General features: G+C 38.6%; 1 protein-coding gene across 5 annotated transcripts in view; it reads right to left on the reverse strand.

The window, feature by feature from the left end:
- NSD3 (nuclear receptor binding SET domain protein 3) overlaps positions 1-10,281 on the reverse strand; it is a 93,762-nt gene extending 83,481 nt beyond the window's left edge. For 3 of the 5 annotated variants that reach the window (XM_017659500.3, XM_017659498.3, XM_017659496.3), the window contains exon 1: positions 9,070-10,280. The gene's annotated coding sequence lies outside the window, so the exon portion shown is untranslated. Of the gene's footprint in view, positions 1-9,069 lie in introns of all 5 variants that reach the window. The other 2 variants (XM_017659497.3, XM_017659501.3) reach the window with 2 other exon arrangements.
- Positions 10,282-12,344: the final 2,063 nt, after the last annotated feature.

Here is a 12,344-nt window from a genome sequence, read left to right on the forward strand (position 1 = left end):
AGAATGTATCACAGAAATGACACGTAGTTTTTAAAATACTAAGCAATTTTCACAACATTAACATAACAATTTACTTATTTTCTATAAAGACCAGGGTTTTTTTTGGTTCATCAGGTTTATAGATTTCATATTTCAGGTTCAACTGTACTCAACATTTTGCTTTTAAAATAAGCAATAAAAGTTAGAACCTAAGAACCTAAGAAAATATTTTAAAATTTTACATTATCACTTATTTGCTCTATCGTAACACTAAGCACTGGTGAAGTTATGGCCATCAGACTTGTAATCACAATAGTGGAAGTAAATTTGGCCTGGAAGGGTGACTTCATGTTCATGCTCGTACCAGCATGAATTATCTTACCAACTGAAAAACACCCATACAGCCCATGCAAAGATTCTGTTCAAGCATTCATTAACATCCAACTTTTAACTTCTGTCAAAGTGAGTTTAGGCCAACTGAGCTCTCTCTTCATCGTGACTAAAGACTAATTCATTCTGCATATATTATTTTTCTTATATTAAAAAAAGTCATGTGTTACCAGCTATATGCCTGGTTCAGTTCTAGGCACACTCCAGCATTTGTAACTTAGATCCCTGTAACTTCAAAACGTAGTTGTCTTCCTCCCCACTTCAGAGATAAGAACACTGAGCTCAGGGTTACGAAGTACACGGGACAGGAGCTCTGGTCTCCATGACTCCTGCCCTGCACTCCACTGCCCAAGGAGTTAAACGGGGGGGAAACGCTTTGTTAAATGGCTTAAAGCAAACAGAACAACTTTCAGGGTGAAGGTCAGTTACAGGAAAACTCTCTTAACAAAAAGAAAACCATACTTTCTATAGGGTGACAACTTTACTACAGTTAAACGTATAGGTATAGCACACTTTTTATCCGTATTTTCTACAATACGGTGTTTCTAAACAGAACTGAATGAAATGCTTTAAACCACATACAACACTCTCTCAATAAATGCATCTTGACTGGACAGAACGACTTTATAATTCAAAAAATCTGTCACATACTTTCATAAGCTTAAACTTCACAGGTCAGGATTTAACAAAGGAAATACAAGAATCTTCTTTTCATTGATGATTTTCTAAAATATCACTCTTAAATGGATATAAGGTATATATCAATTATATCTCAGTAAACCTGGAAAATATAATAATTAGTGACTGTAAAGAAAAAGTGTATGTCACACAAGCCGTTGTGCTCTTGTCTATTTGCACTACACTTTAAAAACCACAAGTAAGTGCAATTTTTAAAAATAAAGCCTTTCTAATCTTGCTGGGAGCTTAAACCACTTCAAACCTTTCTGTAAATGTTCTAAAATTTATTGTGGTGATGGCTGCACAATTGTATGAATATATGAAAAACTACTGCATTGTATACTTTGAATGGGTGAACAGTATGGTATGTGAATTATTTCTCAATAAAACTGTTATTAAAAAAACTTCTGGAGCACAAATTGGAAATACATGTCAAAAAGCTTTTGAAATGTTCATCTCTGCTAAGTAATTCTACTTTTAGGAATTTACTGTAACAAAATAATCATAGTTACACAATTTTTTTCAATGTTTAAGGATGTTCAAATTATAATATCCCCAAATTGCAAGTTGCCTAAAGCACTTTCAAGAAAAGAATGATATAAAGACATGGCATGCCCATACAATGAAATTTTATATGTCAATTTAAAACATTCTCAAAAAAATTAATTTTACAATAAGACATGTTACAAAATAATGTTAATGTACAATTTCAATTTGTAAAATAAAACATTTATGCATAAGAAAATCACTGGAAGGATATAGGACAAAATGTTAATAGTTACTTCCAGCTGGTTGGATTTCAGATGATTATAATCTATCTCTTACTAATTTTCAATTTCTCTACAATAAACAATCCTTTCATAACTAAACATAAATGTTACTTTTAAGCTACTAGCCACTTTGGGAAGTATATAATTTTCCATTAAAAAATAAAAATAGGGCCAACAGCATTTCTCAGAGTACTGTGTGTATGTGTATGTGTTCAGGGCCTTAATACCTTATCCTTAATATTTCAATGCCATAACTAATTCTATCACTGAATAAAATAAATTCTATTGACTGAGGCTTAATTGTACAGGTGCTAACACAGAAGCCATGAGAAGACTGAAAGTATATGGACTATTTCATACACAAAGCAAAATTACCTAATTCAGGTTAAAAAAATTATTAAATCATGTTTGCTTTCACATCTAGGAAAGTTCAACATATATGTGTTCATTTCAAGATTTAAAATAATTATTTATCAACCTTACAGGTAAAAAACTAGCAAGGAATACATTTAAGCTTCAGCTAGTATAGAAAAAGAACATTCTATTGCATTACAGAAAGGAATTCAAGGATATGGTAAAGCCCAGCAGAAAGTTTCTCACCACAAATATGGAGTACTATATTCTAATGTATTTAAATCCTGCAGAAATCATAAAGACACCCACAGTTCAGTGACAACATTATAATGACCAAATAAGGGCTTTAATTTATGTATATAGATGTTATAAAAATGTCTTCATTTTTATAAATGTCAAAGTCCACACTGCAAAGTTTTATGCAAATAATCTGTTTCTCAGGTAGTCAGAGGTGGGGGAAACATTCAACTTCTTCTGCTATCAAAATCCTCAAAAGTTAGCATTTACCATTTCCAAATATGTAAGAAAATAGTCTACAAAGCCAGGAAAGCACAATTAAGTAAGCTTCTCCAGTTTCAAAAGTTTGGTTTACCTGCTAAAATCCCAGAAAGCTAAGAATCAAGCAGCACCAAAGATGAAGAGTCACGCATAGATTGATTACCTCTATTGATTACTTTTCAGGTTGATATTCTTTGAATGATTACATTAATGGGAAGGCAAAAAAGTCAACAAAGTTTTTGTAAAATGAGAAACCGAAGTCAGGAGATTAATATAGGTAAACTTGACATTATCTAAGTAAAACTCTTTGTTAAAGTGCACATTAAAACCAACAATCACTGAATCCTACCAAAAAGTGCAACAGAAATGAACTCTGAAAAAACACTTTGTATAAAATGGCATGATTCTTGCGTTAAAAGAGTCAATTGTTATTATTTCACATTCATTAGTAAAGCACCAAAATTTCAAATCACTAAATGACTACACTAATGTTAGGAAAATGTCTTTTCAAAAATTGTCTAGATAACCCTTTTGGTAAGAATAAAAACTGGTGATTTAGTTTTTACATTTGCTGACCTTTCCTGGTTACTCATCTTCCAGGTCATTTTTTAGCATATGCTGCCATCCCCAAAGACCAGTTCCCACCCAGGCAATATCCAATATCCAACCAATGAGGCTGCTTCTGCAGCTTTTCTGTGTGTGTGTGTGTGTGTGTGTGTGTGTGCACGTGTGTGTGTGCATGCATGTGTGTACACATGTTCTTTTTTTATTGAAGTATCACTGATATACAATCTTATACTGGTTTCAAGTATACAACACAGTGGTTCAACAGCTACCCAAGTTATTAAATCCTCACCTCCACTAATGCAGTTATGATCTGTCAACATAGGAAGATGTTACAGAACCATAGGCTGTATTCTCCGTGCTGCACTTCCATCCCTGTAACCAATTTATATTATGACTGGGATTTCTGTGCCTCTTTCCCCTACACTCCCCTGCAGCTTTTCTTAAAGAGTTGGTTACCTGGGTAGTGACTATATGATACTTTCTAATTATTTGTTTAAAGGTACATTTTGTTTTATGCTCTTTTCCTTATGTCGTCTTTCACAACTAAAGAGTTTTCAAAATGTTTATATTTTAAGTTTTTTTTTTTAAGGTACAGCTTTGTTAAGACTCTACAGCCAAGAGATGTCAGCAAACACAAGACTCAATAGAAAAACTGTCCTGGCTACAGCCAAATGACACTATGCAAGCCTCCATACAAGACTTCTCAATCTTCTTGATCTCCAACCAATTTTATAAACTAAATTTTGTTTTACGCACAAAATCCCAGGAAGCCACACATTTCTTAAATTTAAAATATCTACTTATATTTCAGGAAATATGTATTTAAAATACATCAAAATAAGAAAAAGCATGTTCTATGGTAGAAAGGTGCTTTATTTTTATTTAATGTTTAATTATCTGTTAAAATGAGGGAAATGCAGGCTTTGAAGAAAGAGTCAAGAAACATACATATTGACAAAATTTTTTTTTACGTAAACAGTGAAATTTGAAACCTTATTTTACTTCTTAGCATGGCAGTCTATTCAGCCTGAGGAATTCCTGAAACCTCAATTTTCACAACTTTAAATTGAGTTAAATAATTACTATGCTTTCCAACTTTACATTTAAAAAAATCAAGTTATTATGTGGGAATTCTATTAAACATCTCAAAGGTGTCATGTAAATGCAGAGTACTGGATAATACTCATGGTTAAAGTAAAAACTATATGAATATAAAATTTTTTCATATCCCTATTTTTCCATTATAACCCTAAATTTAGAAGAAAAAGGGAATCTAGTAAGAAAAAAAACATCGTTATAGATCAATGATGACACAGACACATCTAAAATTTAAAAATAAGCCAAGGCTCCTTTTTCAAAGAGCTTTTCAAATTTAAATCTTGCCCATAAGCAGATGTACTTTAGGAGTAACAATATGTGCCCATCTAGCAAAAACTGGACATTCTCTAAATTCACAAAATTTTAAATACACCTTTTACCTTCTTTCCATGCCACACTGTACAGGCAAAACAACATAATACAAAAGTGTCTAAAAGTACTTATTAAATACTTAGGTCAACAATGAAAACCAAAAACAAAGCCCTTTAAGCTGTAAAAAAATGTTTTAGGTAGTCATAGTATAATCAATTTCTTAAATTTACCTTTATTAATATTTATAAAAAACTAGCCGGCAGAAATAAAGCTACCACTCATTTAAAAACTCAAATGCTGGACATGTTATTAACAAAGGAATAAATCACCTTAGTTGCTCTTTCAAAAATTAAGACTTTCTCTTCTTTAACTACAAACAGTACTACATCAAGAAACGGATTTCATGGATACCAAATTCTCAACCTTTTTAAAGCTTTGATGATTTGAATTTTTTAAGTGTTTAAAACAGACTTTTAATCCATGGTAACTTATTTTCTTCTCAATAGACAAAAATAATTAAAAATAATCAATAGGCCTGCTAAAATTTTTTTAACTTGTTTTCAAGTAGGCATTTTTAGTTTGTTTGAAAAAAACGTGTCTCAATTTTCTTTCCAAGTTATTTTCCAGGACCATGATGGACCTCTTTTCATTTCATTATTATATTATTTCATTGATGATTTTATTAAAACAGGAAAAATTCTGCCCAAACTACTTTACTACCCAAAATACAAACTTCAAGATACTTGGACATGACTCATTTATGAATGTACAAATATTCTGTACATTACATATGCACAACACGGTGAGCAAAGTATGCAAAAAGAGAAGATTCTATGCCACTTAATCCCCTTGTGCTCATGATACTAAACATGCCTAACCTTGAGTATTCCCTCTCACCTTGAGCTTTCACGATTATGAAATAATGTGATGTAGTATAAAGGGCTAGGTAGCAGGTTTGTCACAAAAGCCTTGGACTTCTCTATGCATAGTAGAGCGGGACTCTGTCTCTTCCATTTAGATGGACTGCCAGGGACTGAATTCAAGACCTGATATATTGCTTAGAACAGCAAAAATCTGTGCACAACCTAATTTTAATCAATATTCCAAATAAAAAATACTGTATGACCCTTAAAAAAAAGCTGTAGATCCCTATGTGTGCTAATTTACAAGGATATCCACACAGCCCATTAAAAAAAGCAAGATGCAGAAAAAAAAAGGCAAAATACAGATAGTGTGACCCAGTTTTTATGTATTTTAAGACAGATATACATATATATGTACAGAAATTTTCCAGGAGGACACATAAGACATGTAAAAATGGTTATCAGTGGGAAACGTGGTGTTAATAACTTTTTTTTTACTCCTTAGCCTTTCATAATATTTGAAAAAATTAAAATGACGAACATGTATTATTTCCATGAATTTCTTAAACTAAAAATAAAGGTCTGCCGATCCAGGTTCAATAGTTAGAGAAGACCTAGATTCAAATACTGGCTTTGCTGGCTGCCACCTGTTTAAGTCACTTAGCCTAAATCTCTCCATCTGTAAAAAGGAGTTAATAGCACTAACCTCTGTTGGGAGGACAAAAGGAAATCATGCACGAAAGACACTCAGCATAGCACACTATAAGAGGACAACAATTATTGGCAGCTATTACTATGATTCTTATAAATATTACAAACTCCAGAAACCGAGTGTCTTCACTTCTTAAAGACGAGTGGCAAGTCAGATTTGACAATTCATTCAAGGATGACCAATCTTAAAGGTAACCATTTTCCTTTACCCCAAACTCATTCAACCTGACCAATATGAAACCATATTTATTAAGGTTAAAGAAAAAATTTAAAAGCCTATCGGAGCTGGCAGGTGGGCTGATAGACATGGTAATTACAGCCAAGTCTGGGTTTTAATTAAGTATGATCTAACTAGGATAGCCTTCTTCATTGTATGGGTATCTCTCCAAGGAGTCAGAACACTCACTGACAGCTGGGCAGGGGCCCCTGATCTTCACAAAATGCTGAATACATAGGAATACATTTTTTTTTTTTAGTAATTCAAGTACCTAGTGGTTTTTTTTCTTATTTTAATATACAACAAATTCTCACTTTCCTAAAATTTATGGTATCAATAGTTTATGCTCATAACTTGCCAATTAATTATAAGTAACATGTCAAATGAGGAGAAAAAAATCTTCGATAAAAATAAATTCCAAAAAAGTATATTAAATGGCTTTAAGTGGCACTTTTCCTCACAAAACTTTTAAAAATTCAGGCTGAATATTACCAAATCAAACTGTTGCAATTTGTAAATCTGGCCTTTATACTGAGAATACTCTCACAAAGGACCACTATAACAATGTTCATTTAAATTTTCCAACAGACCAAGAACACATCCTAAACTTCTGAACATTCTAAACTTCTATAGCATGTTGCATTAAGATAGATTAAGTCAGTATGTAGTACAACTGGTTTGAGTCCATATTACAAATTTAACAGGACTTCTTGGTATTAGAGAACAGTTTCAGTATCAGCATGATGGATTAAAATTTGGATTGCCCCAATTAAAATTGTAAAGCAAAAGCAAAAGGTCACACGTACACAAATTTAATCCTTTCAATATGAAAACGAAACACTCCACTTAATTTTATCTACTTTAAGTTTGCCAGTATTTAAACCTTTAGAACAGTAACTATTTCAAATCACACAAGTAGTTACATTTGAATAAACTGAAGAGTTACTGTAGCTTCCCTGAGAGGACCTGAGGTTCCCACCAAAAAAAATTGGCAGCTGAATGAAGCTCCAAGAACTTCATAGGTTACTGCACTGGGTTGAACTAGCATTGGGGAGATTACATTGAGCTAGGTACATGAAAGTGAAGGGAAGGGATGGAGACGAGAGTTTAAAAGAAAAACAAACCAAACAACAACTTCTTAACACACCCATCACCTACATGCAACAGATATCATGAACACCATTTTAAAATACACACATTTCTAATTTTCCAACCTTTAAAATACGGCAAGTAGATAATATTCCATAGGTAGATCTTCCTACCCATCCTTACCCCCACACAGAGCTTTGCCAAGAGCATGAACCCAAGTGAAATAACCAAAGCAATTTCCTTGTTTACTTAAAGAATTGCTGAAAACATGTTGACTGCTTCCGAGGCTTCTACAACAAACCAATGTTCAGAATTTAAAAGACTTTTCATGATCGATCACGTTTGAAATCTGAGTGGTAATGATTCCTTCAGCTAAATTTTATACTGCGATTCATTAGCATGCCTTGTTTGAAACCAGAAGGAAGAGGGAAAAGAGAGAGGGGGGTAGAAAGCAGCAAAACACACAAGAGGGAACACATCAGGACCTTCTTTGGTGGTTGTGATTTTAAGTGATCCCAAAATGTAAGGGGAGAGCTCATGAATACAAAGAGCAGGAGGTTAACAATCTGAGCTGGCCCCTTCCAGGTACAGACGATGTCAGAGAAGGAGAAATTTATTTACACTGCAGTGCCTGGCAGCAAACATGGCTGCCCCTGCCCCCTTTAAATCTGAGTAGTCCTCACTCCCTCATCAAAACCATCATATTATGGCCATGTCTCTCCTTGCCTTGCGACAGTAAGATACTAGACATCTCCTCCGCCCTCAAAACAGTAAAACCCACACCTCCCCATTTCACAACAATCACACCATAACCACTAGCTTCTTCATTCTCCAGCCTTGAAAGAAAAGGCATAGAATACACACAACTATAGGAACAAAAGGCTTTCCCTTCCTAACACTTTAACAGTCCCTTTATCTTGTCTTCTCTTCCTCCCACTTTCTGGTGCTTGGTCGATAGTTCGCATCCTTCTCAACATCCAGTTCATTTCCTTCCCTATCCCAGTCCTAGGTCTTCCAATTCCCTATTTCCTATCTTCCCACTGCATCCTGTTTCAATCATTTCTCATCCCTTTTCCTAATCCATCTTTTCCTCCACTTCCTTTCCCTCCTTTCTCCCTGGATGCCCCATTTCACCATCAAATTCTACCCCCTTCCCCCAGGCTCTTGTAGTTCCCACACTCCACCCATTTCTCAATCGCCCAGGTCTCTTAACATTTTCCAAACCGAACTCAACTCTTCTCCTGCCCCTCCCCCGTTCCATCTTTATCCCCGCCCCCATCCCACCTCTACTCCCAATTCCCAGCCCAGCAGCACTCCATCTCGTAGCCCAGTCCTGTCTCCCCTGTCCCACCTCCCAATCCCCTCCGCACCACGCACCTGGCCGTCTGTTCCTCCTCCTAGCCTCCCCTCGAAACCGTTCAGGCCACCCGCTTGTCCTCTCATTCCTGCTACGGCCTCTCCCTAGCCGGGTCCCATCTCTAGGTCGCCCCCTCCTCAGCCCGTCTTTCCAATACACGCACACGCACACACAAACCCACTTTACCTTCAGTTTGTTCCATTCTAACCCCCCGGCCGTGTCAGTACGATCACAGGAGAGACACGGAGGCCCGGAGTGGGGCTGGGGCGCGGGCAGCCGCCGGAGCCGCGGGGGCAGGAGACGGAACCAAGCTAGGCCGCATGAAATCCCCGGGCTAGATTTCCCCCGCGCCGGACGCCTCTGCCATGGCGGCCGGCACCGAGGAGGGCCACGGCCGGGCCGGGCCGGGCGCGAAGCGAAGAGGAGGAAGGCTGCGGGAGGTCGGGTGGGCAGGGGAGCTGGAGGAGTGGGGGAGTCGCCGCGCAGCCGCGGCTGCCAGAGAAGAGCCTGGGGCTGGTGGCCGGGCGGGGGCAGTGGGGTCCTTGGGGCCCGCCTCGGCCTTCGCACGCCTCTCCGCGGCGACTGGCAGACAATCCCCTCGGCCTCGGCCTCCGCCTCCACCTCCGTACTGGCCGCTGCCGCCAGCTCCCGCCGCCTGCCGCCGCCGCCGTCGTCGTCGTGCACAATGCCCCCCCTCCCCGACTCTCGGAGCCCCGGCGCTGCCGCCGCCAAATCCTCGGTCGCTCATTGGCTGCCGGCCGCGGCGCCCGCCGGGAAATGCAGTCCGGGGTTTAGGGCGCAGGGGCCGAAAGGAGGAAGAGGCGAGTCCGCGGGGCGGGGAGGAGTGGCGTTAGCGAGAATCCGAGACGCAGGCGGCGGGAGAGCTTCTAGATGAGAAGCGAGACCGCAGGCGATACAGGCAGAGGCAGGAAGGGTTGACACGAACAAGAGTTAAAAAACAAAACAAAACTCGAAGGCAGACAGGTTGAAGGCTGGGCCTGGGAGGTAAAAGGGAGCTCCCGCATGTTCACTGATGCTTATTAAATAACAGCACATACTAAACCCCCTATGGTACTCCTCAGAGGGACACGGCTGTGCAATCCTCAGACGCTAGCAGTAACCCACACCAGGGTGCCTGGTTCAGATGTCCGGGAAGGAGAAGGATGATGTGTGCTCCGCCTCGGCTGTCTTGTGTCCGACAGCTGTCGGAGGAGAGCTCCTTGTTCCACACGGGCCTGCGTCTGAAAACCGCGGCCGCGATTTCAGACTTAGGCCTTGGGGGACAGTCTCCCTTTCAGTCCTTGGTGTGACTGTCTCAGGCCGCGCCCCCTCCCGTCGCGACTGCGAGCCTCTCGGTCTCTGCGAGGAGGCGCCGACCTCCCCGGCCGGCGCTGGGGCCCGCGCCGTCTTCCTGCTCGCACTGCTGCCCGGAGGCTTGTGGGTAACCGGGAGGACTTAAGCGCCGGGGGCGCCCAGACTTGGGGGCGGAGGGGGCTCCGTGCCCAGCACGTGCCAGGGCTCTGTGCTGCTCGCAGCCAGACCTTCCTTCGAGGGACGGTGAGAGCATTTGTCCTAGCCAGAGCCCACGTATGGAGGAGAGGAGGAAGACGAGGCAAATGCCTTTCTAACCCTCCCCCTTTGAGGAAATTTATGTCAAACAATAGAAAGGCCTAAGTGTGTGACATAATAAACTAGTCTTGCAGGAGTGTGCAATTTGCTGATATTTCCTGCGGCCTGTTGATAATAACTAAGAACGTTGCAGTGCAGAGATGAGAACATACAATGGGAACAGCGATCAGATGAGGAAACCAATCCTCTGCCCTCTCTTCTGAGAATAATAAAGTCATATTAGTTACTAGATGTTGTACTCTTGACCAACATTATAGTGCGGGATCTACTTGGTACTGTTAGAAGAAATTCCTGGTATCTTTATCTTAAAATAACACTGAAAAGATTCCTACAGATCGGTTATTTTAATGATTACTAATTATGTATAGGGTGTTTTTTTAACCCTAATCCTATTGATACTAAAGATACTTAGAAGTAAGCATTTCCATTACTATTAATCTATTTCTAAACATATGCTTGTATAGTACTGAAAATAAAAGGACTCAACAAAAGCACGTTTTTGTCTCAAATGTCTTTTTAGAACACAGATTTCCAAAAGGGGCCTGCTGAGTTGATTTCAGTTTTTGTTTCCTGGAAAGAGGGGTTAAATTGGTCTTTTTTCCCCCTATGATCCTAACACCATCCTTCTTTTCCACCTTCCTGTATGCTCCTTTTCTCCTTGCTTTGTTGGTAAACCGGTGCCTTGACCTAACACCTGGATTTTCCCCTTGAGGAGAATCTGGCAAACTGTCCTCAGAATTTTTTAATCTTCTTCTAAAATTATGCTCACAAGAGTTTAAAATGAAAGTTTTTTGAAGTAGATGTATAGTCTCTCCCTGCAAAACTTTAGAAAATACATTGTTAATATTTTATCTGGATTCATATTTAGGGAAATAGCCATTAAAAATACTTCACATTTTTAGCATTTAATACCTTCTGAGATTCAGAACATGCTTTCTCTTCTCCATAGAAAATGAGCAGACTGTTCATTAACACAACAATCTAACACAATTCTTAGGGCTAGAGTTATGGAGAAAAAAAATTGTTTAAAATTTTCTGAAGATTATATCCAAAAACTCCTGACATGATAAATCACTTTTCCTGGAAGTCAAAAATCTCCAGGCCTAATACCATAAGGCAGACATTGCTTTGAACAAATTAATTTCAATAAAAAACATTCTTAACCCTTTGCTTTATAGAATAGTATTTGCTGACATGTGTCTGTAGAAAATCTAGCTCATCTTTCAAATACTGAACTTGGAATCATTCATCTGGCTTATGAATACTTAATGTATTTTCACTGTGCCTGGTTGTAAGTGAATACAATGCATGAATAAGATTATTTCCCAGTATAAAATGTCTCCCTGGGAATCAAGAGGAATATTTTTGCATCCTTTATAATCTTTTCCAGAAAAGTACATGTACATGATAGTGCAGTGATTAATTTGTGAAATTAACGTGGAGATTAAACCTACCTAGCCTTTCAGAGCTCAGAATTTATCGTCGGGAATTTTCAGGGAAGGAAAGGTAAAGAGACCAAAGCTTTGTAGATTTTATCAGTTTTAGTAAACGCAGAACGTGAAGTGAAATCTTTATGGGGAATGTTGAGCATCAGACATGCACAAAGGGCCCTCTAGTGGCCAAAGGGAAAAACTTTGCACATTTAACGTAATTGATCCATTTGGTTATTAGCTGAAAAATGCTTTGTGGATTAAAAGAAAACAAATATAATACCCACCATCTTTCATTCTTACAAACGTGCAACCCCGATGAGTAAGAGCTGTGGTCAGCTGATAATGTTAAGTATTGTCCCTGTGAAAACCATTTTTTGCTGTCTAGTGTTGGTTAAGGGA

The sequence above is a fragment of the Manis javanica genome, chromosome 12 (assembly GCF_040802235.1).
Source record: "Manis javanica isolate MJ-LG chromosome 12, MJ_LKY, whole genome shotgun sequence".
Taxonomy (NCBI): Eukaryota; Metazoa; Chordata; class Mammalia; order Pholidota; family Manidae; genus Manis; species Manis javanica.